The 20,669-nt window shown below is 39.5% G+C and overlaps 1 protein-coding gene across 1 annotated transcript in view; it reads right to left on the reverse strand.

Annotated features, from left to right (window-relative positions):
- Positions 1–989: 989 nt before the first annotated feature.
- The window catches only part of obsl1a (obscurin like cytoskeletal adaptor 1a), a 126,673-nt gene continuing 106,993 nt past the window's right edge, over positions 990–20,669 (reverse strand). Inside the window, exons 24-26 of the transcript XR_008300980.1 lie at positions 2,501–3,065; positions 2,233–2,325; positions 990–1,480 (exon numbers count right to left, since the gene is read on the reverse strand). The gene's annotated coding sequence lies outside the window, so the exon portion shown is untranslated. The remainder of the gene's footprint in view (positions 1,481–2,232; positions 2,326–2,500; positions 3,066–20,669) is intronic.

Here is a 20,669-nt window from a genome sequence, read left to right on the forward strand (position 1 = left end):
TGACCTGAATCCGATTGAGCAAGCATTTCACTTGCTGAAGACAAAACTGAAGGGAAAATGCCCCAAGAACAAGCATGAACAGAAGTCAGTTGCAGTGGAGGCCTGGCAGAGCACCACCAGGGATGAAACCCAGTGTCTGGTGATGTCTATGCATTCCAGACTTCAGGCTGTAATTGACTGCAAAGGATTTGCAACCAAGTATTAAAAAGTGAAAGTTTGATTTATGATTATTATTCTGTCCCATTACTTTTGGTCCCTTAACAAGTGGGAGGCACATATGCAAACTGTTGTAATTCCTACAACGTTCACCTGATTTGGATGTAAATACCCTCAAATTAAAGCTGACAGTCTGTAGTTAAAGGACATCTTGTTCGTTTCATTTGAAATCCATTGTGGTGGTGTATAGAGCCAAAAATGTTAGAATTGTGTCGATGTCCCAATATTTATGGACCTGACTGTATATGTAAAACCATTCAATTTGGCAATGATGATAATCTTGGATATTTGAGAAAATCTGCATAATTTAAATAAACTGTATCACTCTGAATTATACTGAACTGAATTAGAAATGGCTCAGGAAACAGCTTAAAATGTCAAAATTTGTTTGCAGATATTTCAAAATTGATATAACAAATTACCAGTCAACTAGATGTTGAATACTAGACATACTGAAAAATCAGGCCATGACTGGAAAAAGGCCATTAAGTTTCTGATTGTGTAAACTGCACCGCCATCGAATGCACGTGACCTCCTTCAACCAAATTCTATCAGTCTGGACAGTAAAGGAAAAACTCATAAAATCTGAACTTTTAAAGGCCGGAACTTGATGTATGCAAAATTAAAGTGCTATAGAAATTACACAGTTCTAACTTTGTGTAAATAAGATATTTAATGCATGTGCCTTAGTTTGCTTGCTTTTATTTCCAACTCTGACTCAACATTTTTCATTTCATTGCATTTGTCCTTGTATTTCCTCCTTAGAGTATTACATTTTGTAATCATTTGAGCCATGAGTGTGTTAGATTTGTTTTCGGCCTGCTCTGCTAGTTGATCAGCATCCTTCTGAAGGCTGGCGCACACGTCTGTCTACACTTCCCTTTTCTTTTTCAGTTCTTCCAGCTCATCTTCCAAAGCTTTTCTCTTAAGTCCATGCATGGCACCTCTCTCTTCCTCCTCTCTTCATCAAGGTAGATCCTGTATCTGGTCCTGGCTGAGACTACAGAAGAGAGTAGTTCCTTTGTGAGGAACACTTTGAGACCAGCTCTAACTTCACCAGCTCTAACTTGGTCACAGACTAGTCTCTGGGCCTCAACAAGTCTCTGGGCCTCAACAAGTCTCTACTTCCCTGTTCACAGAGAAGCCTCTCTCTCTTAGCTTGACCATGAGATAAGAGCAGGCTCCATGGGTTTGAAAGAGAGGAACTCCTCACTTTTGCAATGCAGAGAGAGAAAGTTGTCAAATTGTTGCACAACAGCATCACCTGCAATGGACAAACACAAAAATCAAATCATTAAATCACATCGTTTTAATTGGAGGGTTATTTATTTATACAGAAATCACATTGGTACAGGATATTGATGTAAACTTGTTTGTATACTTTGTGTTTGAGCATAAGGAAGACTTATATATATAAAATATGTAACATCTAATTATTTACTGTTTAGGACCATATCATACCCTATTTAAATAAGCATGCACATTTTAAAAAACAAAAACTTAAACTAATCATCAAAATGTTCTTAAGATCAAAGTATATACTGAGAATACAGTTTATGCATACAAAGTTGTGCATAACCTTTATTCTGAAGCTATCCCTATAACATTCCTACCAGCTGAAACCCCTCCTGTCAACTGCTTGTCCTGCAGAAATCTTTGAACTAGAGACTTCATCTTTCCCTTGCACCATTCTGTGTCTCTGCGCATGATGGAGGAGTCTAAGCATGCAATCTGCCTGACAGTGGGATATTTCAAAGGGCTCTTTTCTTGCATTTTTTTTAACGATTCTGGAGAGGTACCTTATGCAGTCCCTTCTAAATTCAAGGGCAGTGAGTTCACCTACTCTGTTGCTTGATTTGCTCTGAAGAGCCTAACAAGGAGGGATAGCACACATAATGTAAGTAATATACAAGGAATGACTGCTGTGTAGTTTTATGTTTTTTACGTATACATATAAAGACAGTAACAATGTCTTATTGTTAAATCCAAGCCAGTGTCGGCGTGGCTTACACTGACCCAGTTCTTCTGGTCATCAGGGTCAAGTTTGGTCAGTTTAAAGGGAGTGATGACTTCGAATAGCTCCCTTTTGATGAAACATCTGACCAGACTCTGTAAAATGAAAAACAAATTTGTCTAGTTATTTAACACCCTGTTAATCAGCTTTGTTATTCCATCCTACACAGGTATTATACACAGTTATTCAATGTAGTATACCCACTTCAAAAGATCATAAAACAAAAAATAAAAATTGGCCATTTAAATTAAGCAGAAATTAGATTATTACCATCAACAACTCTGTTAAGTCTCTGGCAGGGCTGGCTCATTAGTCTGGTATTTCTTCAAGAATGGACAAAAAGTTCTGGATATTGCCATGAAAAACTGAAGTTTGGCTAAGATTAGGGGATCTTTAATTGCTGCTTCAATGGTATCAAAAGAAGAGGTTCCAGGGCTTGGGAGTTCTTTTCTATGGACTGCCTCCACATACTCTTTAAGCTTTGGCCATACCTCAAAGGCTCTCTATGCAGATTTTCCACCCGTCTGTGTCCACAGAATGGGAGTGGAAAAAGAGATGAGCCAATAAGATTTGTATAATCTTCTCTTCCTGCAGGGACATTGTGAAAACCAAAGTGCATTGCTCTCAACAGTTTCTCAATATTCCATGTGGAGAAGCCAGGCTTGAGTGAATTGTGTAGCGTGTGCAGTCCACAGCTCCCAACAGAAATTAGCTGCCGACCTCCATGTAGTTCAGCATGTTCTTGCTGGAGATTATTGAGGAACTTCAATTTCACATTTGGGCCACCCATACTAATGGAAAGGAGATGCTTCAGGTCTAATAGGCACACACATTCCTAAGAATAGAAATAAATAAATGATTTGACATCAAAAAGAAAAACTGAAAAGATGTTACTGACATGTTTGGTTATTGCAAACTTGCTCTTATAATTTCAAAAATTGCTTTTTAAAACACCATCTAAAAGCAATAAGATCCACTGAGGAATGAAAAAGACATATTGTATCTTGTATCTTGATTTGCAATAAAAACATGGATTACTACATGCACTAATGAATACAACGAGCACTGTAATACTTCTATATAAAACCTGTATCTTCATCCTTAATTCATCCAAATACAATTCCATTAACAAAAAGTACAACTATTTTGAAAAGGTGCAGCAGATCCCCAGACTTTGAATGTCCCATGAACTGTGATCCAAGATAACGGGACTGGACAGCCTCCCAAAATCGAACATGGGACATCTAGTTGTTTATTTTTTGTAGACTGGTTGAAATTCTCATCAAACATCAACACAAATGGTCCTGCACTATTAATTGCAGAAATCAGTCTATTTCAAGTATGGAGCAAGTCCAAATTTTAAAATGTAGCTGGTTTTGTCCTTTCCCCAGGGGAAAGATTTGGCAATTTCTGAATCAGGAAACATAGCCTGGAACAACTCAGAAATACCTTCATTGGATGTGTATGAGTGGTGCTGCACGGCAGTGTTCAGACACCAGAGCACCTCCGCCTGCAGCGTCACATTCGAACCAAACACTGCTCTAAGGTTGCTTGATTTTCCCTCAGTAGCAGCTCCGCTGGAAGTGGTGTTCACTACTGTGGCAGTTGTGGTGTTTGTGGTGGTAGTAGTAGTTGCTGAAGATGTTACTTTGTTGGTCACGGCAAAGTAACTAGACCATGTTGACCACCAATGGGCTGCAACCATGTCCTAAATTCTTTGTCTTCCAGCCACTTTTGCTGGAATTTGCACTTTCCCATTTCTTTGAGACTTTATGAAATATACTTTCTCTGCTCTAAGTTTTACTCCTCCAGGTCCCAGCCCGCCGCTGTCCAAACATCTGCCGTTATAGCAATTTTGCACCGCCCGGAGGCAATTACCAAACTGGTTCTGCGTATTTATCACACCAATGTACATATTTTGCGACAGCAAATCAAAATTATTAATTATGAAGCCTATATTCAAAATAAATTGGTAATATTTTTTATTCAAAACTATCTAAAAAATTTTTATGCGTGTAGGTATAAAATTTAATGCTATTTAATACCATTTAAGGCCTTAATTTTCTCAAAATCCATTTAATGACTTTTAATGCTTTTCAATGCCCCGCGGAAACCCTGTCACACTATGGGGTCCAGGTGGGGCCCCAGTGGGACAGCCCACACCCAGCCCAAAGTGTGGGCATCCTGGGGGCCCCACCGGTGCCCATTATGGGCCCGCTGCATGCCCACAGTTGCCGAGATGAAATGCAGGACACATGGGGCGCCAGTGGCACAGCCCACACCCAGCCCAAAGTGGTCTGGGGGCATGTTGTGGGTCCACAATGGGTCTCACTAGGGGCTCACTCTACTTAGAGTAGAGTATGGGCTGTGGGCAGCCCATACTCAGCCCACACTTTTGGGCTGTCCCATTGGGGCGCCACCTTGGCCCCATAGGGGCATATTTAATAGGTTGAGGTGGATGGGCTACAACAGCAGAAGACCACATTGGGTTCCACTCCTGTCAGCCAAGAATCTGAGGCTACCATAGACACAGGTTCATCAAACCCGGACAGTTGAAGATTAGAAAAAGAAATCACCTGGTCTTCGGCTGTCCAGTTTGAGTGAGTCTGCCATGCATGATTGCCTCAGATTCTTGTTCTTGGATGACAGGCGTGAAAACTGATGTGGTCTTCTGCTGTTGTAGCACGGTTGTAAAGAGCTTATTTAAGTTACTGTAGACTTGTAACACTTGGCAGGAACACTGAGATTTACACAAACAAGGGGGTTGTTAACTTCTTTAAATAGTGTATCTGAGTTCTCCGTAACAAAAAACAGACCATAGCAAACTGTTACATGCAGGGTGTCACATATGCAACAGGTGTAACCACAAACAATACAAAAATAAAAAGCACGTAAAAGTGTGACACCATGTGAGGGTGTGTGTGTGTGCACGTGCAGAGTCTGTAAAGTCCCAAAGTCGTATATACAATTAATAGTCTCCCTGGAGCGTTCTCACCGGCTTGGCGTATCCGCGGCGGCGTACTCCAGCCAAAAGTTCAATGCGGGGGAGAGATGCGGGGGAGAGATCCTTCGCTTAAGTTTAATCCCTGCGCGACTCAGTCTTAAAGCATATCCGCAGCAACAAGAGAAAGAAGGGGAAAAAAGGTAACCCGTCTCGGTAGCGATCACTTAAGGAAGCAAGGAAAAATGAAAGACAAAAAGGGTTCTCACGCCGGCACACCAGCTCCCTTATTTATTTATTTATTAATTATTTATTTAAAACCAGATCTTTATTTCCAATAAAATGGAATGGGGGTTCAAAGTCCACAGTCCATTACAGTTCATTCATTAGGTCTCAGTTTTTTCCAGATGATCTTAAGACCTAAGTCTTAAATTAAGTTATATTCCGTCAAGATATTGAAGGTCTTCTGAGCCTTTTGGTTCTTCACTTCTTTAATTAAGGTGTTCCATAATAAAACGATGAAAGCAGGGTTTGGAGCCAGTTCATTTAGATTTGCGGATGTGAAATTTACCTAAGATGATCAGCAGTTGAAGCCAGATATAATGTTGAAGCCAGATATTGTCAGCCAGATATAACATTACACTAAATACATTAAATTGTACATTGACTTTCATTTTTTACTTAAAATAAAATTTTGCATTTCTATCCAAAACAAGTGAAGAAACAAATGAAAAATTGATTCTTTATGTAATTTACAGAAATCACAAGAATAATCTATGTTTAATTTAAATCTTTCCAATATTTCTTTGGCAGGGTAAATGTACCAGCTCCTTTATGGCAAACATTTTTTTATTTTATTTTTTTAAATTAACAATATCAGAAAGAAACAGATAAACAGTAGAACAGGAACATATGGGGGATACAGTAAAAATTAAAAGGTAATTAAATGTATACAGTCATACAATCATTTTTTATTAGAGGAGATTCTTTGAAGTAATGAGTAAAGCAAAAGTAAATCAGAAGTGAATATTTTACAATTAGGTTTAAAGTTAAGGCATCGTGCTTTGTGAATGTGGAATTTTCCCATCATACAAATAAAGTCCAGGGCATCCTCTAGTTCCCTATTGTCAGAAACCACAGAATGAAAAAGAACCTTAACTGCAGAAATGTTACATAGAAGAAAGAATTGAAGAAGTAAAGATGCTGAAATTTGAAGCCAGAATTGTTTAGTACAAGGAAAGAAATAGAATAAGTGTGAGAGAGATTCTTCCTCTTCTTGGCAAAAAGAGCAGAGTGGAGAAAGATTTTGGATGAATTTATTTAAATATTTGTTGCAGGGGTAATAATGATGAATAATTTTTAAATGAACTTCTTTTAGTTTATTATTAAACAAAAATTTGTTTGACACTGTCCATAACTTCTGAAAATTAACATTTGGATAAAGTGCCAACCACTTTCCATAAGCTTTAAAAGATGAAGCATTGCTAGCAGTAACAAAGTTTCTCAAAAATTTGTTTGTACACTTATTATCCATAATATTAACCCCTTGAATAAATAGTTGAGGGATAATTAAACTAAAATTATGATATATTTTATAAAAATAACTTGGGGGAATGGAATTTGTAAGAATAGTATAGTCCCGTTTTGAAGCATTTATCCCATATTTACACATAAGCATATAAATCTCCACTGTTGCTTATTAAATCTGAGATAAACACAGTGCCCTTGGAAAACCAATCAGGGAAGAAAACAGATTTACGAGCTGATAAAACATACTGATTATTCCACATAATATGAGGGGGAAAATTATGTTTAAAGATTAGCTTCCATGAGTCTAGAGCTTGCTTATGGAAGTTTCAAAGCTTCATAGGGAGCCTAGTGGACTTAAAATCACAAGAAAGCAAAAATTGTAAATTTCCACATCTCTTGAAAACCATATTAGGAATCCAGAACCAAACTGAATTCCCCTTCAAACATTTTTAGCCAGTTTATTTTAAAAATTTGGTTTAAGGTAAAAAAAAATCTAAGACATTCAGCCCTCCCTTTGAATATGGCTGTGTTAGGGATTTTCTACTGATGTGTTCCACCTTATTTTTCCATATGAATTTAAAACCAAATTAAGAGAGTCAATAGATTTACAAGTATTAGAAACAGTATAAAGGGGTATAGAAGGATAAATAAAGCATGAAATACCTTCAGCTTTAGCTAACAAAATTCTGCCATAAATTGTAAGATCTCTTTGTAACCACAAACTGAATATACATTTGGCAGAATCTAATTTAGGATGAAAATTCAAAGAAATTCTTTCTTGGGCTGATTTACAGATATAAATACCAAGATATTTAACCACATCCTCAGAATCACGGATAAACATTATTTCACTTTTTTTTAGTATTAACTACTAATCCAGGGGCTTTGGAAAAATTGTTTAGACTTTGAATTATCAAATTTACTTGACACTGATTCTTTAAAAAAAAAAATGCATGTATCATCAGCCAATTGACTTATGATTAATTTTTCCTCTCCAATTTGAAATCGTTTAAGACGATTTGCATACCTGGCTTCCAGAATCTTATAATCTTTATTAAGGAGAGATACAGGTCTCCAGTTATCTAAATTAAGAATGTCTTTATTTGGCTTTTGAATTAACCTTGTTACATACTGTTGGTTAGTTCTCCTTTATCTATGCATTCTTTTAAAGCCTCAAAAAGCAAGTCCTTAATGTGATCCCAGAAAACCTTATAAAATTCAAAAGGTAGGCCATCAGGGCCACGAGATTTATTTACAGGGAACTTTGTTATCACACCGTCCAATTCTTTCATTGTAAGTGGCACATCACAAACTGATTTATTACGTTCCGAAATTTGAGGAATAAAGGGAGTTACTTTATCAAAAAAGGAATTAGCCGCAAGATTATCAAACGCAGAAGAATATAATTTTTGATAAAAATTAAAAACAAATTGAGATATCCGAGTTTTACAAGAAGAAATACAGCCATCAATTTGAAGGGAGTGAATTGACCTTTTTTGTCCATGTTGTTTTTCAAGATTAAAGAAGTAAGCTGAAATTTTTTCGCCAAACTCAAGCCATTTGGCTTTAGATCTTACAAAAGCTCCCTTTGCTTTTTCAAGATACAAAGAATTTAATTCCTCTTGTAAAGAAAAAAGCCTGTTATGATCTTCTTCTGAGAGCTGTTTATTTAAAAGATCAGAAATATTTTTAAGTAAAACTGCATATTTATTTTTCTTTTCAGAGGAAAGTTTTTTACTAAAATAAATTGAAAATTTTCTGCACTCAAATTTAAGCAATAAGCAATAATTTTAAGCATTTGGCAATAAAAGATGATATTGAAGATAGCGTTTACATCCATACTTGACTCATTGGGAGTCAATCAGTGTGTTGTAGGATCCACACATAAAGCAGGTCATACGTTAGACTTAATATTATCTTTTGGAGTTAATATAACCGATATAGTGATAATCCCGCAGTCTGAGGCAATATCAGATCACAGTCTGATTTCGTTTTGTGTGCGTCACAGTAGCATTGTACACACAGAACCGCGCTACCGATTTAGCCGTACAATAACACCTGCGACCGCGCAGAGCTTTATTAATCACCTACCAGAATTATCCGCTAGTATAGGGTCACCATCAGCCCCTTTAGAACTCGAACAGGCGACAGAATTTTTAGAGTCGACATTCCGCTGCACCTTAGATAATGTAGCCCCACTTAGAAGAAAAACAATTAAAGATAAGAAACTCGCTCCGTGGTATAGTGACCACACCCGCTCTCTAAAACAGAACGCCCGAAAGCTAGAGCGTAAATGGCACCAGACCAAACTCCTAGCATTTAAAATAGCATGGAAAGACAGTATTTTAGCCTATAAAAAAGCTCTAAGGCAAGCTAGGTCCACTTACTTATCAACGCTTATAGAAAATAATAAAAGTAATCCTAAATTCTTATTTAACACCATAGCAGAATTAACTAGGAATAAGACATCGACAGAAATTTCCACAATAACAGCATACAAAAGTAACGATTTCATGAAATTCTTTGATAGCAAAATTAAAAACATTAGGCAGAAGATACAGGCCCAAAGTCCAAATTATACAATAGACTGGGAGGATAGACTAACCATAGATCAGAGCTTAGAAAGTTTTACTCCTCTTGAAGAGAATGATTTAATCTCGCTCATCTCTTCTGCTAAATCATCAACCTGTCTATTAGATCCGGTACCAACACGTCTTCTTAAGCAAATAGTTGGAACCGTAACTGAACCCCTGCTTAAAATAGTTAACTCCTCACTGAGCAATGGGTACGTTCCAAAATCACTTAAATTAGCTGTTATTAAACCACTAGTGAAGAAACCAGACCTTGACCCTAACGACTTAACTAACTATAGGCCGATTTCAAACCTTCCCTTTCTATCTAAAATACTAGAGAAAGTAGTAGCGCAGCAGCTAATTTCATATCTACAAAGTAATAATATCTATGAACTTTATCAGTCAGGTTTCAGGCCCCACCACAGCACAGAGACAGCATTAGTTAAAGTAGTCAATGACTTGCTATTAGCCTCTGATCAGGGTTGCATTAGTCTATTAATTTTACTCGACCTTAGCGCAGCGCTCGACACTATCGACCATAATATCCTTCTTCACAGACTGGAAAAGGTCGTAGGAATTAAGGGCTCAGCCCTCGACTGGTTTAGATCTTATTTAACTGATCGTTATCAGTTTGTAGATGTAAACGGTGACCACTCAGCACGTTATCGAGTAGAATATGGCGTTCCACAGGGTTCAGTCTTAGGCCCACTGCTTTTCACGTTATACATGCTCCCTTTAGGTAACATAATCCGTAAACATAATATTAGCTTCCATTGTTATGCTGATGACACACAGTTATACGTCTCAGCTAGGCCAGATGAGAATAGCCAGTTAAAGAAAGTTGAGGCATGTGCGATAGACATAAGAGACTGGATGCCAAGCAACTTTCTCCTGCTAAACCCAGAAAAAACAGAGGTTCTGGTACTGGGACCACAAGCCGCTAGAAGTAAGTTTAGAGATCACACTGTTACTTTAGATGGTCTCTCTGTTTCAAGTAGTCGAACAGTAAAAGATCTCTGTGTGATTATAGACTCTAATCTCTCATTTGAGGCGCATGTAGATAATGTAAGCAGGTTAGCATTTTTCCACCTCAGAAATATCGGTAAGATTATAAATATACTTTCGCTAAGTGATGCTGAAAAACTAGTCCATGCATTTATCACGTCCAGATTAGATTACTGTAATGCTTTACTATCTGGATGTTCGTCTAGATGCATAAATAAGCTTCAGATAGTTCAGAACGCAGCAGCGAGGGTCCTTACTAGGACTAGGAAGTATGAGCATATCACGCCAGTCTTATCTACATTACACTGGCTCCCAGTAAGATTCCGCATCGATTTTAAAATATTACTCCTAACCTATAAAGCATTAAACGGTCTCGCTCCGCAGTATTTAAGCGATATGTTAGTACCTTACGTTCCGCCGCGCCTACTTCGCTCTAAGGATGCAGGCTGTCTATCAGTACCACGCATTGCCAAAACCACGGCAGGGGGCAGAGCTTTCTCTTACCAAGCCCCAAAATTATGGAATAGCCTCCCAGTTAATGTACGTGAAGCAGACACGGTCTCGGTGTTTAAGTCGAGGTTGAAGACTTATTTATTTAACCTAGCATTTAGCGACTAGTGTTTTTATCAAAGGAGTAGATCTGGGGGACTCGCGGATGTTGAGTTTTATCTCCACACGGTGACTGTGAGTGTACCTAACCACTTTCCTTCTCTTTCTGCCGAGCTACACTCCTGAGCTGCCGGTGATCCAGACCCCCCTACGCTCTGGACCAGATGAGCATCACTCCTGAGCTGCTGGTGATCCAGACCCCCCTACGCTCTGGACCAGATAAGCATCACTCCTGAGCTGCTGGTAATCCAGACCTCGCCCCCCTTCACTCTGGACCTGTCCACCGGCAATGCTTCATACTGCCACGAAAACGCTTCAGCTGTTTTCCATGGACTACACCAACACACATTGTACTCACACACACGCACACTACAGTGTAAACCCATATGAGGATGGGTTCTCTGTTGAGCCTGGTTCCTCTCAAGGTTTCTTCCTATCACCATCTCAGGGAGTTTTTCCTTGCCACCGTCGCCCTGCTTGCTCATCAGAGACGTCACACACACACACTTCACTTTACTTTTGTTTGTGTAAAGCTGCTTTGAGACAATGACCTTTGTAAAAAAAAAGCGCTATACAAATAAAAATGAATTGAATTGAATTGAAAAGATATATCTGCCCTTGTTTTGATATCATCGATTATTTTTTTTTTATATCTGAGCAGTAAGAATCATTAAGAAGCAGGGAACAATTTAATTTCCAGTAGCCAGGGTTATAGATTCTAGAATTTTTTGGCTTCAATATTAAATCAATACCACAATGATCAGTTAATGGTGAAGGACTACAAGAGACAGACGTCAAAGATGAAATCAAAGAAACAGAGAATGCGAGATTTTTGAGTTTGATCTGGTTTAAACCAAGTAAATGAGGTGGAACAAGGATACAGAAATCTGAATGCATCAATCAAATTTAGAGATTGACAGAAACCAGAAATGACCAGATTAATAGCATTTTGACATTGTCTTGGAGGATATCGGTCTTCAGAATAATTAGGGGCTTCATTGAAATCTCCTCCAATAATCAAGTAAGCAGAGGGGAACTTATGCCGTTTTTCAAGAACAAGCAAAGAAATCTCTGACATAAGAGTGGCATTCATATCAGATCTATTAAAACCATATTCATTAACTAAGATAAAATAAGATTCATCCATTTGTATGACAACCATTACACATCTTCCTTCTGATGAAGAAAAGAAATCAGTAACTGATCCATTGAAATTTTTACCAAAAAATTTAACAAAATAAACCTTATTACCCCATTGATTTTGCCAAAATTTCTCATCCTCCTGACATGAATGAGTTTCTTGCGTGAAAAAAACATCCTGGTTAAAAGATTTACAAAACAAAAATACAGATTTTCTCTTAATTAAATCTCATATCCACCGAACATTAAGTGAAAAACAAGAAATACTTAACATTAGTCAATGATGTAAACTAAACAGACAAACAATTAGTTAGATAAAATAAAAGTTAGAAATAGGCAAAGGATAAGAAAAAAAAAGAGACTAACAAGTTTGAGCTTGCTCAGAATACAAAGGCAATCATGGCTTATTTTTATAAGAAAAAGCAAAATTAACAAATTTCTCTCTATTAACAAAAGTATGTTAAAGTGACCTGAAGTGCATGTTAGGGCAATAATAAAATTTTACTCACGTTTTGAATCACCATAAAGCTTGAGACTAAAACAGGATTTGGTTATGAAATTTACCTTGATATTTTTTTTACCTTCTACGTATGCGAAAGCACCTCTAAAACCTGCCCTTTTCCCTTCATCTCTTGCTTGTTTCACTAGAGGCCACAATTTGTTGCATTCCTCTTTCATGTTCAATGACAAGTCCTCCAAAATCCTGCAGTTGTTTCGTTGCAGGTAGTCAGAAGATTTTGCATCTTTCCAGATTTTGTTTCTTACGCTGAGCGAGGTAAATTGGACAATGAGAATGATCTGTAGCAGATTTGGGACCAAGTCTGTGTACAATGTCCACTGAATTAGCAAGAGATGCGGCAGATTCTGGTGAAACATTTCCAAAGATTTCCAGTATTACTTTTTTTTACATTCTCATTGTTAGATTCATGGACACCTGCAACACCCAGATTCCATCTCCGTTTGTATTCATCCCGTTCCAAACATGACTGCCGAAGAGATTTATTTTCTTTCGTCAGGGAAGAAACCATATTCTCCAGAGACGCAACTCTTTTAGTAACGTCTTCGATTTCCTTGCCAAAGAACTCCATAGATGAGGAGAGGGAACAAATAGAAGCCTCTAAACCTCTAAAAAAAGCCTGACCAGTTCTGATGCGAGATTAACTTGTACCAGAATGATGGGAAGAGAAAAGTATGGAGAAGGAAAGGAAGGGCTCATGATCCAAAGCATACCACATCATCCGTCAAACATGTGGAGGCAGTGTTATGGCATGGGCATGTTTGGCTGCCAATGGAACTGGGTCACTGGGGTTTATTGATAATGTGACTGTTGATAGAAGTAGCAGGATGAATTCTGAAGTGTACAGAGCTATACTTTCTGCTCAGATTCAGTCAAATGCTGCAAAACTGATAGGACAGCGCTTCACAGTACAGATGGATAACAACCCAAAACATACTGTGAAAGCAGCCCAAGAGCTTGGAAATTAAATGTTCTTAAATGGCCGAGTCAGTCACCTGACCTCATCCCAACTGAGCTGCTTTTCACTTACTGAAGACAAATCTGAAGGCAGAATGACCCACAAACAAGCAGCAACTGAAGATGGCTGCAGTAAAGACCTGGCAAATCATCTCAAGGGAGGAAACTCAGCATTTGGTGATGTCCCTGGGGTCCAGACTTCAGGTAGTCATTGACTGCAAAGGATTTACCTCCAAGTAATAAAAATAATCCTAATATTTATGATTATATTAGTTTGTCCCATTACTTTTGAGCCTGTGAAAATGGAGGAACTCTGTAAAAAATGGCTGTAATTCCTAAACGGTTAATGCAATATTTTTGTTAAACCCCTTGAATTAAAGCTGAAAGTCTACGCTTCAGTCACATCTTCACTGCTTCATTTCAAATCCACTGTGGTGGTGTACAGAGGCAAAATTACCAAAACTGTGTCACTGTCCCAATATTTATGGACCTGACTGTATATATATATACACACACTAGTTAATACACCAATTAATGTGAAAAGGCATTTGAATGCTAATTATTGTTATTGTTCTTGTTCTCCTCTTGTGCTTCATTTGCCCCTAATTAAGCAGTTGCTGGTCATTATTGCCTTCTCACTATTATAAATAGTTTTTTTGGCTTACTGATTTTTTGCTTTTTTTGAGTTGTCGGACTTATTATGGGCAAATGTTCTACAAAAAACAAGAACAGAAGTTTCTCGAATTCACCATCGGTAAATCAGGTAGAAACCATGTTGCACTCTTCTCAGGCTAATGTGATGGACATTCATGACTATGCTATATATATGGACTCAAGCTCTGATGCTGACATAATATCTTTACCTGAAACTCCAGAAAAACTTCCAGTGGCCAAGAAATCGCGTGTAGCATTGAATGACGATGTACCAAAGTCTGTTCTTTTGGCTGCGTTTGAAAAAATAGGCAAACTTCAAAGGGAATCGTGGGCCCTTGCCTATTTTTACAGTCTGTGGAACTGTCGGCTCAAGAGAACACTGCTTCTATTTGTTCCCTCTCCTCATCTATGGAGTTAGGGCAAGTAAATTACACTGTCTGCTGGGGCAACCTTCAAAAGCAAGAGGTTGTAAATGTGGCTAATATAAAATGTTATTAAGGATGCTCTCTTCCCTCCCCCGGTGGTGACCTATGTAACGCAGCCACATAAAGGGCTCAATATGTATACACACACACACACACACACACACACACATATATATATATATATATATATATACAGTCAGGTCCATAAATATTGGGACAGTGACACAGTTTTGGTAATTTTGCCTCTGTACACCACCACAGTGGATTTGAAATGAAGCAGTCAAGATGTGACTGAAATGTAGACTTTCAGCTTTAATTCAAGGGGTTTAACAAAAATATTGCATTAACCGTTTAGGAATTACAGCCATTTTTTACAGAGTTCCTCCATTTTCACAGGCTCAAAAGTAATGGGACAATTGACTGATAAGCAGTTTCATGGCCAGCTGTGGCCTGTTTTCGCCTTATATCATGATAAATTAAGGAGATAAAAGGTCTGGCGCTGATTCCAAGTGTTGAATTTGCATTTGGTAGCTGTTCACGGGAACTCTCAATATGCCGTCCAAAGAGGTGTTGATGCAAGTGAAGGAGGCCATCATTAGGCTGAAAAACCAAAATAGACCTATCAGAGAGATAGCAGAAACTTTAGGAAACTTTACCAAACAACAATTTGGTACATTCTTAAAAAGAAGGAATGCACTGGCGAGCTCAGCAACACCAAAAGGCCTGGGAGACCACAGAAAACAACTAAAGTGGATGATTGCAGAATTCTTTTCTTATTGAAGAACAACCCCTTCACAACATCTAGCCAAGTCAAGAACACTCTGGAGGAGGTAGGCCTATCATTGTCAAAGTCTACAATCAAGAGCCACCTTCATGAATGTAAATACAGACGGTTTACCTCAAGATGCAAACCGCTGGTAACACTCAAGAACACAAAGGCCAGATTTAGACTTAGATTAGTGTGTGTATATATATTGAGCCCTTTATGTGGCTGCGTTACATAGGTCACCACCGGGGGAGGGAAGAGAGCATCCTTAATAACGTTTTATGTTAGCCACATTTACAACCTCTTGCTTTTGTAGGTTGCCCCAGTGTAATTTACTTGCCCTAACTTTTTATGATTTCAGCTGGTCCCTCCGACTTTGGTTGAGGCACTGGAGAGAGGGTGAGTCCAAAGCCAGACCAGATCTCCAGGCTGGTAGTGCACATCTTTCCTCCAGGCATTGTAGTATCTGGCTTGTCTGGCCTGGTGCACTCCCATTCTGTGTCTTACCTCCTCCGCCATGATGCTTTGTCTTTCCATCAGGGGGTAAGAAGGCTGGTCATGTAAAGGTGGCCTGTTTATTAGTCTTTCTGGTGGGCCCTTGATCTGTCTGCCCACCAAGAGTTCCACAGGTGTCTTCCTGGTGGTTTCTTGTTTGGCAGTGTTGATGGTCAAGTGAATCTCAGGAAGACACTGGTCCCAGGTATGATGATGCTCTTCCATGTATGATATGCTGTAATGATCTTTAATGTCCGATTTACCTTCTCGGTCAGGTTTGTCTGCGGATAGTAAGTCGTGGTGAGTTTCTGGATACTACTCCAAGACTTGCACAGATCAGCAAGGATAGTGGAAGTGAACTGTGGTATTGTGGTATTGGGTTGAGTAATGGCTAAACATGTGGCGGTGTCTGTTTTCAGTGGTTTGAATGCCTGAGACAAAGTGTCGGGGCCCAGGTTGAGACATCCTTTTCGGTGTTGGACATTGAAGGTGAACCGCTGTAATCTAAGCATCCATCACGTTAGACGCGAGGATGTCTTGGGACAGTTGAAGGCCCAGGCGAGTGCCCCATGGTCGGTGAAGACCACAAATTCTTTCCCTTCCAGGTAGTGTCTCCACTTTTCTACTGCCCATACCACAGCTAAACACTCCTTTTCAGAAGTGGAATAATTCTGTTCTGGGCCCTGCAATGCTCTTGATGCATAAGCTATTAACTTCTCTCTTTCTGCAGAATGCTGTTTCAGGATGGCTCCCAGTCCCACGGTGCTGGCGTCTGTGTATACCTGGAATGAGAACTGGTGGATCCTGTAGGGCCTGTTTAAGGGCGTCCATACTGGCCTGGCACTCGGGTGTCCACTCCCATCTGACTCCCTTTTTTTCAGGTGGTTTATGGGAGCAGCGAGGTCTGCAAATTGGAGGATGAACTTGTCGTACCAGCCCGCCAGGCCTAGGAAGCTTTGCAGCACTTTAATATCATGTGGTGGTGGGAAATCGGCGACTACTCAGGTCTTCTCTCTGTCAAACTCTACCCCTTTCTCTTTCGCTGGCGTTTGAAGAGATGGCACTTCTTCATATTCAAGGTTAAGTTGGCTTAGGTGAGTTTATGTAAGACTGTGTTGAGATGTTCGATGTGTTGGTCAATGGATTGAGAGTAGATTATTATATTGTCGATGTATACAAAACAAATCTTCCCCCTCAGCTCTGCCAGGATCTTCTACATGAGCTTCTGGAACGTCGGAGCAGCATTGCAGAGTCCATGGGGCATAGATTTGAATAGACAGAGGCCCTGGGTGGTGAAGAATGCTGTCTTTTCTTTACTCATCTGCTTGATTTTCAACCTGCCAGTACCCAGATTGCAGGTTCAAAGTGCTGAACAAGGAGGCGCCTTCCAATGATTCAAATTTGTCATGAATTAGCGGCATTGGTTACACATCTGGTACGGTATTGCTGTTCAACTTCCTGCAGTCCACACAAATCCTGTACGAGCCATCGGGTTTCGGCACAAGGACCACAGGGGATGACCATGGAGAGATGGAGGGCTCAATGATGTTGTCTCGGAGCAACATTATTATCTGTCCAAAGGGGAAGAGAAGCCGAGGACCCTGATACAACAGCCGAAACAGCGCCTGAGAGATTTCGCTTATGACTACAGAGCCCTCTGCCTCAAGTGGAAGCCTGACATCTTGGAAGAGGAACTGGTGAGCCGCATACTTAACAACATCAATCCCAGGGTGGCCAGCTGCTTGAGAGGAACCGTAAACACCATAGAACAGCTGGGAAAGATTGGATCTATGGTGGAGAAAGACTGCATGGGAGCAAAAGACTGCTAGCAGAAGGTACGAAATCTGACAGGTAAAGAGGAACCCAACAAGAAACCCACTGACTGTAGTTGCCCCAAAACGCTGGCAGGAGTCTTCGTAGCCAAACACCATGACGTCTCAACACTAATCCTGGTGCCGGTGATGGTGAGACGGAGGGAGTTGAAAGCGGTGCTGGACACTGCTGGTAGCACCTACACCTTGATGCAGGAGGGCCTGTGGAGACAGCTAGATGGAGACACTCCACGCAGTCGGTACTCACGCTTCACAAAGCTTCATCATGGCCGATAAGAGGTCCATCGACTACACTTGGCATGACATGAACTGTAAGGTGGACACTTGTATTGTGAAAGACACTCACCTGGCATTTCCTCTCATTGCGGGCTTGGACTTTCTTACTGCCATAGGGGCCATTCTCGATGTCGGGCGTGGCTGCTATGGCCCTAAGACAGCCGGGGGATATGCTTACCACCCATTCCTTCCATCCCATGTAACCCCTGGCTCACTGACCACAGCGGGCTCTCTTGCTCACCATCCCGTCGCAGTGAACCTTTATTATGCCTTACCACCCACCTCGTCGTACCCACGTGTAATTTCCACGACTCATGCTGGCTCCCCGATTTGGGTGTACCTGCTCCTTTATGGCAAACATAAGACCGTACTTCCTACTTCCGCTCGGGGTCACATGGTCTCACGTGACAGGGAATTCTTGCATGAACTATCGCTAGAGGGCGACGATGACCAGCAGCTACTTAATTAGGGGCAAAATGAAGCACAAGATGTGAACAGTAACGATAATTAGCATTCAAACACCTTATCACATTAATCGGTGGATGGTGAGCGTAGATGAAAACATTTTACATTGTAGTAACTTTTACTGTGTTTTTAATCTCAGACCTCATTATTGTTAGTCTTTTGAAATACAGTTTCACTGTATAATTGATGTCTTTTACTTTGAGGGAGGGACTCCTCAACAGAACCACATCACTGCACATCACTGAATGGTAACAGCTTTCCCATGTATAACATTGATTAAAATTCTCCACCTTTGTAAGCATTTGTTTCTAACCAGAGGGGATTTGTAAATGCATGGATGAAACATACATGGTGCAGAATAACACCCTCAAAACAGATGTCAGTGGAAATAAGACAAACATGTTGCCTGTGCACTTACTGATGCACATGCAACCTACTGTTGGAACACAAATGACTTAAAATATTTTTGTCACATGTTATGGGCCAAATATATTTACTTTTTTTCTTTAAAATAAGGCTTTTATTTTTATTTTACATCATTTATATTTTATGAAAAATAAATGTAAATTAAAACTTGACAAGGTCAGTGGACTTCTCACAAAATGCCTTGTTAAAGGAATATTCAGGACCTTTGTTGAAGTTTATAGGTATCATAGAGTTACAGTTATGGGAATACCCCTGTGACAAGATGAGATACTTTGTAATGGTATAGTTTAAAAAATCCTGTCATCTACTAATACTAATGTTGTTCCACACCTGTAAATCTTTCTTTTGTGGAACACAAAAGGAGAGAGTATTTAGTGTCACTCACCATTCATTTATTTTTTGTGAATGGTGACTGAGGCTATCAGTCTCTTAACGTTCTGCCTTATGTAACGGGTACCGGGTTGCAGCGCCCGTGGACAGCTGAAAAAGTGGAGAACAAATGGATGACACAGGAACTGTGGCTTGCCTTTGCTGAATTCTCCTCAGTTATTTATTTTTTTTTTTATTTACATGTTATTTACTGCACTGTTAACATTGTCCATTTATCCAGAATTCATGTTACTGCATATGTTCACTGTCTCTCTAGACATGTTTGAGTGTCCTCAAACACAAAACACATCAATTCCAAAAATAAACACATTCTGTTACAATACCATTTTTACATCTCTATTTCACTTTCCAGACTAATATACTGGTCACTTGCACCTTAAATGCACTTACAATCACATACTGTTCAGTACTTCCTGGACTGCATGTTTCACAGCAACTTGTAAATAACATTACTTTTTTTCCTTGTCAATTCTTGTATACTTACATGGCTTCAACTTATAACCCTTTTAACTAACACATTTTAACTTAATTTTTATATTTAGATAGATCTTAACATCGTTTTGAAACTAAAACAAAACCCATATACATATTAAACACAATTAAATAAATGGAGCCAGATATCGTGCTTTAACTCGAAACAGTGGAGAAGCGTGGCTTACACTAGCCTCACATAAGTAGCTACTTGCTAACATTAGCGCGGTGCCGCGCTACATTTGCTAACTCTTTCAGCATTTATTAGGTCTCGTGAACAAACTACTCCGTCACTCCTCTCCACACTAACGCCAAAAGTGTCTCTGAATATTCACCAGCCCATTACAGCAACTTCTGTTTAGTTTTAAACATGTTACCCACCTGAAAAAGTGGAGAACAAATGGATGACACAGGAACTGTGGCTTGCCTTTGCTGAATTCTCCTCAGTTATGAGGAAAATCCCACGCAATGCATAGGCAAACTGGTCTCCTGGTGCCCCCTCTACTGTCGAAAATGTGTAACTGAATGTACATCTTACTGTTTTACATAACATTCTTGTACACTAAAATAGATCTTAAAAAAAACAAGGTACGTACTGACAATAGAAGTATAAAAAAAAATAAACCACGTAAAACCAAATATTTATATTCACAATGTGGGCACACATTAGTGGGCATCACACACTCCCTGACAAAATAAGAATGGCTCCTGACATTTCTTCAAAACATTACCCAAACATCTCTTAGATTTCATCACTAAACATCTCTGGTACTCAACCCTCTACTTAATAGCAAAGCATTGTGGGTGGAATGTACGTGGCTGGTGTATGGTGTGTATATGGTAGGTACGGTGTCTGGGTGTACAAGATCGGTTGTGAACCCGGTATACACATTGGCTGAATGAATGGCATGGGTGAGTATGTGGGTGAAATGGGATGAGGTGTAACTGTGATGGGCGAGTATGGGGC

This window comes from Pangasianodon hypophthalmus, chromosome 2 (assembly GCF_027358585.1).
Source record: "Pangasianodon hypophthalmus isolate fPanHyp1 chromosome 2, fPanHyp1.pri, whole genome shotgun sequence".
Classification (NCBI taxonomy): domain Eukaryota; kingdom Metazoa; phylum Chordata; class Actinopteri; order Siluriformes; family Pangasiidae; genus Pangasianodon; species Pangasianodon hypophthalmus.